This window comes from Mandrillus leucophaeus, unplaced genomic scaffold (genome assembly GCF_000951045.1).
Source record: "Mandrillus leucophaeus isolate KB7577 unplaced genomic scaffold, Mleu.le_1.0 Scaffold250, whole genome shotgun sequence".
NCBI classification, from domain to species: domain Eukaryota; kingdom Metazoa; phylum Chordata; class Mammalia; order Primates; family Cercopithecidae; genus Mandrillus; species Mandrillus leucophaeus.
In genome coordinates this window covers 3,031,597-3,043,174 of record NW_012102588.1, presented here as the reverse complement: position 1 = coordinate 3,043,174, position 11,578 = coordinate 3,031,597, and positions in this window count along the sequence as shown.

Below are 11,578 nucleotides of genomic sequence, written 5' to 3'. Positions count from 1 at the left end.
GAATTGGGAAGTTTTAGTGAGAAAAAAATCCACTGTAAATATGCTTTAGTTTTAATTCAATTGGGATGCACTACCTAGCGAAAATGGAGAAACTATATACTTCTCAGAGAAATATCTGACATCTATTGTCATTCCATTGCTATTTTTTTTCCCCAGAGACTTCCATAGTTTAAAATAAAATCCTAGATCAATTTCTTGTTTTTTGGCATAAATACTTTATTGTAAATTTATAAAGTCTGAGCTTCTAGGATCCAGCTGTGTCAACCTTTATTTAGCATATATAGTTATAAATCACTTACTACAGATGCTAAATCACCCTTTACAGATGCTGAAATGTTTGGCATGTGTTTGTCGACAAAGTGAATGGAAATGAGAAACTTCATACTTTAGTTTTCAGATATATGGATCTAGATCCCAAATGAATGATTTTCATTGGTTTCTCAAATTCAGGTTGAAATACAAATTAATAGCCTTTATTGATTTTTACTTTTATGAGTCATTGTAGACGTCTATAAATATAAAAGGGCCTGTTCCCAAAGGATGCCAGAATACTAGTATTTTTATTTATCATAAACATCCACGAGTGCTGTTGCACTACCATCTGTTTGTTGTAAATAAAACAGTATTGTTTTCAAAGCCATCTTTAAGTAGTTCTTTAAAAATAGGTCTATTTTTTTAAATTTTGGAAGTGGCATTGTTTTTAAAGTAAAGAGAAAATGATAAGTACTTAGTTGTATTTACTGTAGTATCTTGTAACATGCAGATGAATGCTTTATCAGTTAAATGTGATGTATTTTTTCATACTTCTGGATTATACTATAATTCATATGAAATCTTGATATTAGTCCCCATATGGAAAAAATGAACTGCAGTTGATATTTGGTGTTTAAGACAGCACCATTATTTAAAAACCTATGTACTCCCAAATGAATAAAACATAATTCTTGTCCTCTGAGAGCATACAAGCTTGTGTGATAAATGCATTAAATAATTACAGCTGTAGATTAAGAACATGTAAAGAATATCTTACAAAGCCTGGTAAGAGTTCTGAGAGAAGAGAACTCAATTTCAGTCATTCAACAACAAATAGTTGCTCAGTTCCTGCTCTTTGCCAGGTATGTCGCCAAGCACTGAGGATATAGCAAATAAGCCAGACAATATTCCTGCCCTCAGGCAATTTTCATCTTGGTGTAAGGGACAGAAAAGGAAATATATGCGTAATATAATTTCAGGTATTTAAAGCTATAAATAAAACTACAGCAGAATTTGCGGAATAGTGTTGCTATCTTAGGTATTATGGTTGGGGTCAGGAAAGGTCTCTGAGGTAATATTTGGAACATTTTGAAAGAAGTGAGGAAGCAAGCCACAATGAGAGGAAACACATTTTAGGCAGAGAGGATAGGAAGTAAAAAGGGCCTGAGGCAGGAATTAACTTGGCTAGAGGGGATGGGTGAGGAGAGAGAGGAGGTTGGAGAAGTGACCATTGCAGTATGGTGGGAAAGAGCTCAGGTTGGACAGCCAGGCCCTCTGGCCTCAAAATTCAGCTTTCCCATTTTCTGTTTAACCTTAGGCAGGTCACTTCAGCCCTCTTTGTCTTAGGTTTCCTGATCTGTAAAATGGTGTCTTAGATCAGTTCCTCTGTAACAATGCCAGAGATGGGGATTCTTGGGCAAGTGACTGAGGGAGCACTTTCAGGAGAAATCTGTAATGGAGTAAAGCAAACAGGATAAGGCCCGGGAAGAAGAGTTTCAGGAGTAGTGTAGCCTCAGCCTGACCTTATAGGGCACTCTGCCAAATAAATTGGGCCACAGCAGATGTCCTGCCCAGAGGTGAAGGGGCTGAGCCATTAGGTTCCCACATCAGGCTGTCACAGACCACTGGCTATGGGGAGAAGGGATGGAGGAGTGACTAGGTACCTCTCCTCAGCCAAGGGCAATCCTCCAAGTAAGGGCAGAGGTGTCAGCTCTTACCAGCCAACACCTACAGCAGCTAGGGTATGGGTGCAACAGTCCCGTAAAAGGGGTCTGGGTAAGTCACTAACAGCATCTGCTGCAAATGAGGATATTAAAAGTACATAGCTGTAGGATTATTGAGAGGATTAAATTAATGAATTTTTAAAAAGCTCTTAGTGTGCCTGGGCCAATAAATGTTAGCAGAGACCAGGCTTTATAGGCCATGGTAAAGAGTTTCGATTGAGAGATCATTCTGGTGACTGTATAGAGGAAACAGGAGAAAGGCAAAAAAGCAGGAATACTAGTTAGGAAGCTTTTACAAATGTCGAGTCATGAGCAGGTGGCAGCTTGGACCTGGTTGATGAAGTCTGAAATGGTGAATTATAGCTTGGGGGAACTAGAGCAGGGTTCATGGAGGGGGAAACATTTAAGCTGGGCATTGAATGAAAATTCCAGAGGGAACCATGGAAAAAGGAAAGCACAGGTGACCTGCCTTGAACAGTGAGTTGTCAATTAACGTGATAATAAAAGGAAAAGGAAGAGAAAGCTGGAAGATTGGGACCAGGACATGAGAACTTGGAGCCTGACAACCTGTGTAGGCTTTATTGGGTAAAAGAGAAGTGAGAGTAATTAAAGAACAGAGAGACATGGCTACTGCTTAGGGGTGACAGAGGAAGACTGGTCAGATAAGAGGAACAAATTCAAAACAAAGTATTAGTCAACCAATAGATACTTCAGTAGGATGAAGATTGATGCCACTGATAAAGCAGATTCAAATTATAGAGGCTGATGATACATTGCAAGCAACTTAGGGGGTGGGGTGACTGTAAGTATTCATTTCACTATGGACTCTTCTTTCCTGGATTTTGGCAGATAAAGGTAAAGAACTTTAGCTTGTAAATGTACTGCAATTCTATGAAGGAGTGTAGGTAGGAGAGGTTGGCAAAGGGAAAACCCTTGAAGATAAAGATACAGGATAAGGGGATGGGTGCAGTGGCTCACGCCTATAATCCCAGCACTTTGGGAGGCTGAGGCGGGCAGATCACAAGATCAGGAGATCGAGACCATCCTGGCCAACATGGTGAAACCTCGTCTCTACTAAAAATACAAAAATCAGCTGGGTGTGGTGGTGCATGCTTGTAATCCCAGCTGCTCTGGAGGTTGAGGCAGGAGAATAGCTTGAACCAGGGAGTCAGAGGTTGCAGTGAGCTGAGATCATGCCACCGTACACCAGTCTGGTGACAGAGCGAGACTCTGTCTCAAAAAAAAAAAACAACTTGCTGGAGGCTATGCACCAGAGAATGTAATCAAAGACAATGATGGGTACCATGCCTTGTGAAAAGAAGGCTATTACATTTCAATACGTGCTTTTGTAGTGTGACAATATTTAGAAAGTCATGTCTTCTAAACACACTAAAAAAGGGAGATCAACTAAAAAGTATGTTGGAGTTTATGAGTCATCAGAGTTACTATTTTCTTTTGAATGTGGACACTTAATATAAAATCCTCCAGATAAAGTATGTATTTTTACCATTTTTAAAACAAGGTCTCTTTGGCTGTTGTAAAATAGCTTATACAAACAAAATCCTGTGAGATGATTTAGTTACCTTTATGCTTGTTTTTCCAAAGATGTGTTAGGTAACGTGCAGAAATTATGTGAAGTTTGGGGTTAAAGTCTTACATTTCATTCTAAAGGACTAAATAGGAGAAAAACTCTGGAAGTACCTGTAATGAATCCTGTTGATTGGCTGCACAGCATCCATGTCTCCTCTTCCTTCTTGGAGTAGTAGTCTGAAGTTCTTTTTTTTTTTTTTTTTTTTTTTTTTTTTGAGACAGGGTCTCGCTCTGTCACCCAGTTTGGAGTGCAGTGACATGATCACATGATCATAGCTCACTGCAGGCTCAAACTCCTGGATTCAAGGGATCTTCCCACCTCATAGCTGGGACTACAGACATGAGCTACCTCACCTGGCCCCTGAATTTCTTTTTGAAACCCACCCCCTCCCTCCATTCTCAGTTTTGTGATTTAGATGGGATCAACCTCACCTGCACCAGAGGTAGGCCCTAATAAACAGAGCAAATCTGAATGTGCCATCTCTATCCATAATGAGTGGTTTGGAATTGGCATAGTTACTTAAGCTGATCTGATCAGAGTGACTCTGAAAGTCATTTTCACCCTGATTATAGTGACATAAATTCTCTCTTTGCTGTTTCATGAATCCTCATTAGGGATGACAGAGGAACCTCCTCATTCATGAAACAGCAAAGAGAGAATTTATGTCACTATACTCAAGGTGAAAGAACTTAGAGCTAATTTTTAGAGCTTCTCAAAGCCAATTTAGAATCATAGCTTAAACAGAGTGAGTTTGTCCAAAATGGAGTCAGCACCAAGGAAGTAACAATAAGAAATTGAAAGAAATGAACTAGGTACTTTGTTGTGTTACATGGGATTCTGCATCAACCCTTACACCTAGCAGCATGTACTTCTGGAGTTTTCAGTGGGTGACCCAGTAGATTTCCTGGGTTTTTTTGTTTGTTTGTTTTTGAGATGGAGTATCGCTCTGTCACCCAGGTAGGAGTGCAGTGGCGTGATGTTGGCTCACCCCATCCTCAGCCTCCCAGGTTCAAGCGATTCTCCTGTCTCAGCCTCCCAAGTAGCTGGGACTATAGGCGTGTGCCAGCACACCTTGCTAGTTATTATATTTTTAATAAAAACAGGGTTTCACCATGTTGGCCAGGCTGGTCTCGAACTCCTGACCTCAAGTGATCTGCCCACCTCGGCCTCCCAAAGTGCTAGGATTACAGGTGTGGGTCACCGTGCCCGGCCGACTTCCTGTATTTTTAAAGCTAGTCTCAGTTTGGTTTTTCTATCACTTGCTGCAACTGAAAACTTCCCAGATGGCACAGAATCTGTGATACCCTGAATTCTGTATGTCACTTCCTCATCAGCTGTTTTGTTCTAGGTGGACTCTTGTTTTTGTGGAAATTGAAGTCAACTTTATGAAAATTGAGCACTTTGGGACCATTGTGTGATCACGTAGTTTCTTTAAAATGTGTTCAGTTTTACAGGAAAACATCGTTTGATATTTATATAAGTTAAAGAGATTATTCAACTCATGAAAAGCACAAAGGTAGAAGATTGATAGACTTAGAAAAACAAAATATGCTTATGGTGGAAGATCCAACTGTACAAAAGTTGAATGATTTGTAAGTTCTCCCTGGTGGATTTTCTGAGATCTAATATTCCAGAATTGTGTTTAGTATTAAATTTCAATATTATGATATTGGACTTGTACCACTGTAAAGGCTAGGAAATTATAAAACCTGTTCACATTGAACATGTCAAAAGGAAAAGCAGCAAGCTGTTTTTGTTAAGTGATTCACATTAATCTCTTTCCCATCTAAGTTCCAAGCCAATCCAGACATAGACAAGAGGTAGAGGGAGCATGGGATATTGCCTTTATTAATGATAAAGCTAAAATTAGAGAATGAGGCTTATATAGATATAAAAGTAGGTTTCCTTATACCAAGCCCCAGAATCATATAGCCATCTAAACCGCAGACAGCACTGAACTAAGACTATTTTATGGCCTGCTCTTGTGAAAGTTACAGCAAGGAGAAGTGGGGCAGAATGCATTTTCTCTGTAAGCAGCTTATTTCCAAAGAGAGAGGAGGGAAAGAAAGTGCCACTCGTGCTCACTTCCCTATCCCAAACGTAACAATCAAATCAATTACATCTGTCAGTCTAGGTTCAACCAGGAGACAGAACACACCGTAATTTAAATATGCTAAGTTTAAAGAATTATTATGCTGTGGTAGAACAATATAAATATGTTTAGAAAATCTAAACTATTCTAGGGCCGAGGCTGAGTAGCCAAAGAAGGACAAAGTTGGAAGAGAGTCCCCCTCTGGTGTTCAGACTTTATTGGAGAAGTTGTGGCTGCAGACCACTGGATGATGTGGAAGTTTGCTGGAGTGCCTCGGGCCAGAGGTGGTTTAGAATTGTCTGATGAACAGGAAACGGTTCTCTGGGACACGGGCAAGCCAAGGCTAGTGAGCAGATTGCAGAAAGAGTTAGGACATTTCTGCCGATGTGAAACTGGGGCAGAACTTATACACATTGGAAGGACCTCAGAAGCCAACCTTTAGGAGAAAGGAAAGCTGAGATTGATGGGTGGGCATACAGAGAGAGTCAGGGCACTGCTACAGGTACCTGGCCAGGAGCATGTGGGGTGCATCTCAAGAGGGCTGCAGCAAGGTGGTCACCAAGCTTCCTAGGCTGGGACTGCAAGGTAGACTGTATATTCTGTGTGCAACCGGAGCAAAACACCACCAGATGCATACACCACTGACCTTGCAGTGGGAGCAAAAAAGAAAAAAAAAATGAGCACGCTGACACTAGGATGAGAAATTCCTTTCCTCCTGCAGTGCCCCTCCAATGTCCTCTACTTATTCTCATTGTAAAGGAGAAATGCTTATTGTTCAATCTGTTGTCACAGAGTAAATACTGAAGGATGAATTTGGAGCTGAGAAGTGATAAATTGACAAGGGGGCCCTTCGGACTGCTCAGCTTCCATACGCACCTTTCTACACATATTTGAACTCCTGCACAACAGCAGAGCAACTAACTATATTTTGGCCTAGCAAGATAGTTATCCTTCTGATAAGTGAAGCTCTTACTGTTCCCCAGAATAAGACGCAAAGTCTCAACAGTCATTGGATTCATTGCTGCATATATTAATTACTCCTCAATTTAGTCATCATCCTACCTAATTTTCTGTTAAGACTGAATTGTAAAGTTCACCTTCAGCAACCTGTATAATAAAAAATAGGGAGAATGGGAAAGTAGAAAATAAAAATAAACACATGCATACAAACAAAGAGAATATATGCAGAGCTACAGTTCTTGTTTCTGTGATTGGTCACAAAGTTATGGTTGATATCTATAGCTTCCACCTCCAACTACCTCTATATTTCCCTTTTCCACAGTCAGAATCAGCTGCTGTGGGTTCTTTGCCTAGTAGAGGGCTTCAAGCCTTCCTTTTTGAAAGGTCTGAATCCACAATCATCCTGCCCTTTTCTGATTCTTGTGATTTTCCATTTAACCTTTACAGTTGGACATGGAAGTATTAAGAGGCATCTTAGAACATCTCCTGGGTTCCAGAAAGTCCTCCTTGCTTCCATTTGCAGAAGCAAACCAATTTACCTTGGAAATTGAGATCAATCACTGCAGCCAATAAATTAACCCCCTCTTTTTCATCCGTTGGTTAAGTGTTATATGAAGTGCAAAATGACCAGGTGGCAGTCTGATAAGCAGAATTCTAAAATGAATGCCATAACTTTTCCTCTCTTGTACACACCCTGTGTAATCTCCCCTTGAGGATGGTTGAGACCTATAAACATAATTGGATAGCACCTCCATGATTATGCTATATGGCAAAGGGTTCCTAATCAGTTGACTGTAATCCAAAGGGAGATTATCCTGTGTAGGTATGATCTAATCAGGCAACTTGTTTAAAAGCAGAAGAGTTATCCTGCTGGTCTAGAAGAAAAACAGCCTGTTGTGAAAGTAGGGACCATAGGGACCTGAGGGTGACCTCTAGGAGCTGAGAGCAGTCCTCAGCTAACAGTAAAAAAAACGAGAACTTTAATCACAACTGCAAGGAACTGGATTGTGCTAACAACCACATGAGCTAGGAATAGGATCCTAAGTCTCAGATGAGATCACAGCCCCAGCCAATGCTTTAATTTCAGCCTGGTAACACTGAGCAGAGGATTCAGCTAACCTGTATCCAGACCCTTGACCCACAGAAACCATGAGATAAATAAATTTGTGTTGTTTCAAGTTACTAAATTTGTAGTAATTTGTTATGCAGCCAATAGGAAACTGATAACCTGTCTCATCCTACAACTCAGTGGAACCACTATTTTGTTCCCCTGGTGGGTACTAAGCTTTCCAAACCAGCAAACTCAAGAGTTGCTGGGACAGGAAGCAAAAAGTCTGTAAGCTGGTTATTAGGTGTAATAATGAGATACGTCTGTGATAGTTTATTTTAGATGTCAACATGACTAGGCTAGGGGTTACTCAGCTTGCTGTTAAGGCATTATTTCTAGCTGTATCTATGAGTGTGTTTCCAGAAGAGATCGGCATTTAAATCAGTGGACTGAGGAAGGAAGATCTGCCCTTAGTGAGGGTGGGTGCAGTCCAATCAGCTGAGGGCCGCATTCAAACAAAAAGGCAGGGAGGAAAGGTGAATGTGATCTTTATTCTGGAGAAGGGATACCTTTCTTTGACTGCCCTTGGACATCAGAACTCCAGATTCTCCAGCTTTCGGACTTGGACTTACACCAGCACACCTCCTGCCCTGAGCTCCCAGGGTTCGGCCTCAAACTGAAAATTACACCATGGGCCTCCCTGGTGCTCCAGTTTGCAAATGGCTTGTTGTGAGACTTCTCAGCCTCCGTAATTGGGTGAGCCAATTCCCCTAATAAATTTCCTCTCATTTATTAAGAGATTTATAAGTATATAGGCATACCTTTGAGATCTCTGAGATATTTTTATAGTTCAGTTCCAGACCACTGCAACCAAGTGAATATCACAATGAGTCATGTGAATTTTTTGATTTCTCAGTGTATATAAAAATTATGTTGATATTATACTGTAGCCTATTAAGTGTATAATAGCATTAAGTCTAGAAATACCTTGTACATAGCTTAATTTTAAAATACTTTATTGCTAAAAAGATTCTGACAATCATCTCAGCCTTCAGTGAGTTGTAATCTTTTTGCTGGTGGAGGATCTTGCCTCATGATGGCTGCTGATTGATCAGGTTGGTGGTTGCTGAGGTTGGGGTGGCTGTGGCAATTTCTTAAAATAAGATAATGGAGTTTACCACATCGATTGACTCTTGCTTTAATGGAAGATTTCTCTGTAGCTTGTGGTGGTGTTTGATAGCATTTTACTCACCGTAGAACTTTGTTTGAAATTGTAGTTGATTTTTTCCATCCCTGCTGCTGCTTTATCAAGTAAGTTTATGTAATATACCAAATCCTTTGTTGTCATTTCACAATATTGACAGCATCTTCACCAGGAGTAGATTCCATCTCAAGGAACCACTTTTCTGAAATGTTAATTTTTATGGGTACATAGTAGATATATATTTATGGGGTACATGAGACATTTTGATTCAGGCGGCATACGCCATGTAATAATCGCATTAGGGTAAATGGGGCATCCGTCACCTCAAGCATGTATCGTTTCTTTGCGTCACGAACATTCCAATTATACTCTTTTAGTTATTTTTAAATGTACTATAAATTATTCTTAATTGTAGTAACCCTGTTGTGCTATCAAACACTAGATTTTATTCATTCTTTCTATTTTTTGTGCCCATTAACTATCCCCACTCTCCCCCGACTCCCCACTACCCATCCCAGCCTCTGGTAGCTAACATTCTACTGCCTATCTCCATGAGTTCAATTGTTTAATTTTCAGCTGCTACAAATGAGTGACAACATGTGAAGTTTGTCTCTCTGTGCTTGGCTTATTTCACTTAACGTAATGTGCTCCAGTTCTATTGATGTGTTGCACATGACAGGATCCTTTGTGTATAAGTACCACATTTTCTTTATCTATTTGTCTGTTGTTGGACAGGTAGGTTGATTCCAAATCTTTGCTGTTATGAATTGTGCTGCAATAAATATGGGAGTGCAGATATCTCTTCAATATACCGATTTCCTTTCTTTTGGTTATATGTCTGGCAGTGGGATTGCTGGATCGTATGATAGTTCTTAGTTTTTTTCAGAAACCGCCAAACCATTCTCCATAGTGACTCTAATAATTTACATTTCCACCAACAGTGTATGACGGTTCCCTTTTCTCTACATCCTCACCAGCATTCATTAATTGCCTGTCTTTTGGATAAAAGCCATTTTAACTGGGGTGAGGTGATATCGCATTGTAGTTTTGATTTGCATTTCTCTGATGATTAGTAATATTGAGCACATTTTCATATGCCTGTTAACCATTTGTATGTCTTCTTTCAAGAAATGTCTATTCAAATCTTTTGCCCATTTTTAAATTGAATTATTAGATTTTTTTATATAAAGTTGTTTGAGCTTCTTATATGTTCTGGTTGTTAATCCCTTGTCAGATGGATAATTTGCAAATATTTTCTCCCATTCTGTGGGTTGTCTCTTCAGTTTGTCGATTGTATCCTTTGTACAGAAGCTTTTTAACTTGATGTGATACCATTTGTCCATTTTTGCTGTGGTTGTCTGTGCTTTTAGGTTATTACACAAGAAATAACTTTGGGAGGCCAAGGCAGATGGATCACCTGAGGTCAGGAGTTTGAGACAAGCCTGACCAACATGGTGAAACCAGGTCTCTACTAAAAGTACAAAAATTACCCAGGTTTGGTGGCTCACACTGGTAATCCCAGCTACTGGAAAGGCTGGAGTAGGAAAATCCCTTGAACCCAGGAGGCAGAGTTGTGTTCTTTAGAGTGGCAACTTTTGACATTTCTCAAATCTATTCTCTCTTTTATTCCTATGGTCATCACCAAAGCCCATACCATTCCAGTAAACGTTTTTTATTGTAGATAATATATCTAACATAAATTTGCCATTTTAGCCACTTTAAAGTGCACAATTCATTGGAATTTAGTATATTCACAGTGTTGTACAACCATCATCACTCTGTAGTTTCAGAATATTTATATTATTCCAAAAGGAAACCATATACCTATTAAGCAATCATTCTCCATTATTCCCTCCTCTAACCCCTAGCAATCACTAATCTGCTTTCTGTCTCTATGGATTTGCCTTTTCTGGGCATTTCATATAAATAGAATCATACCACATGTTGCCTTCTGTGTCTGTCTGTGTAATATTTTTGAGGTTCATCCATGTTATAAGAATGTATTGACACTTAATTCCTTTTTATGACTGAATAATATTACATTGTATTCATACACCACATTTTGGCTCTCAATTTTTTTTCAGTTGATGGACATTTGGATTATGTTGACATTTTGGCTATCATGAAAGAGCGCTGCTATGACCATTCAAGTTCAAGATTATGTTTGTACCACTGTTTTCAGTTCTTCTGGGTATAATGGCTGTACCATTTTGTATTCCCACTAGCAATGTATCAGAACTTCATTTTCTCCATATCGTTGCCAACACTTATTTTCCATTTTTTTATTATAACTATCCTGGTCGATGTAAAGTGGTATCTCAATATAGTTTTAACTTGCACTATCCTAATGACTAATGATGTTAAGCATGTTTTCATGTGTCTGTGGGCTCTTCATCTATCTTCTTTGGGGAAATGCCTATTCATTTCTTTTGCAAATCTTTTGACTAAGTACTTTTTCTTTTTGTTGTCTTAACAGCCTCTTAAGCTGGCCTTCCTCTACTCTTCGTACCTCTAACTTTTGTTTTTTAACTCAGCTGTTGGAATGAGTTTTTCTTATATAATGTTCTTCTACACCAAACTGTCAATAGCTCTCCACAGCTCTACAGATAACTCTGGCATTCATGGCCTCCACAGTATTTTCTCAGCCTCCTTTACCAGCTTTGACTCTTTTTTTTTTTGCCCTGATGTACATTTATTTTTCTTTTAT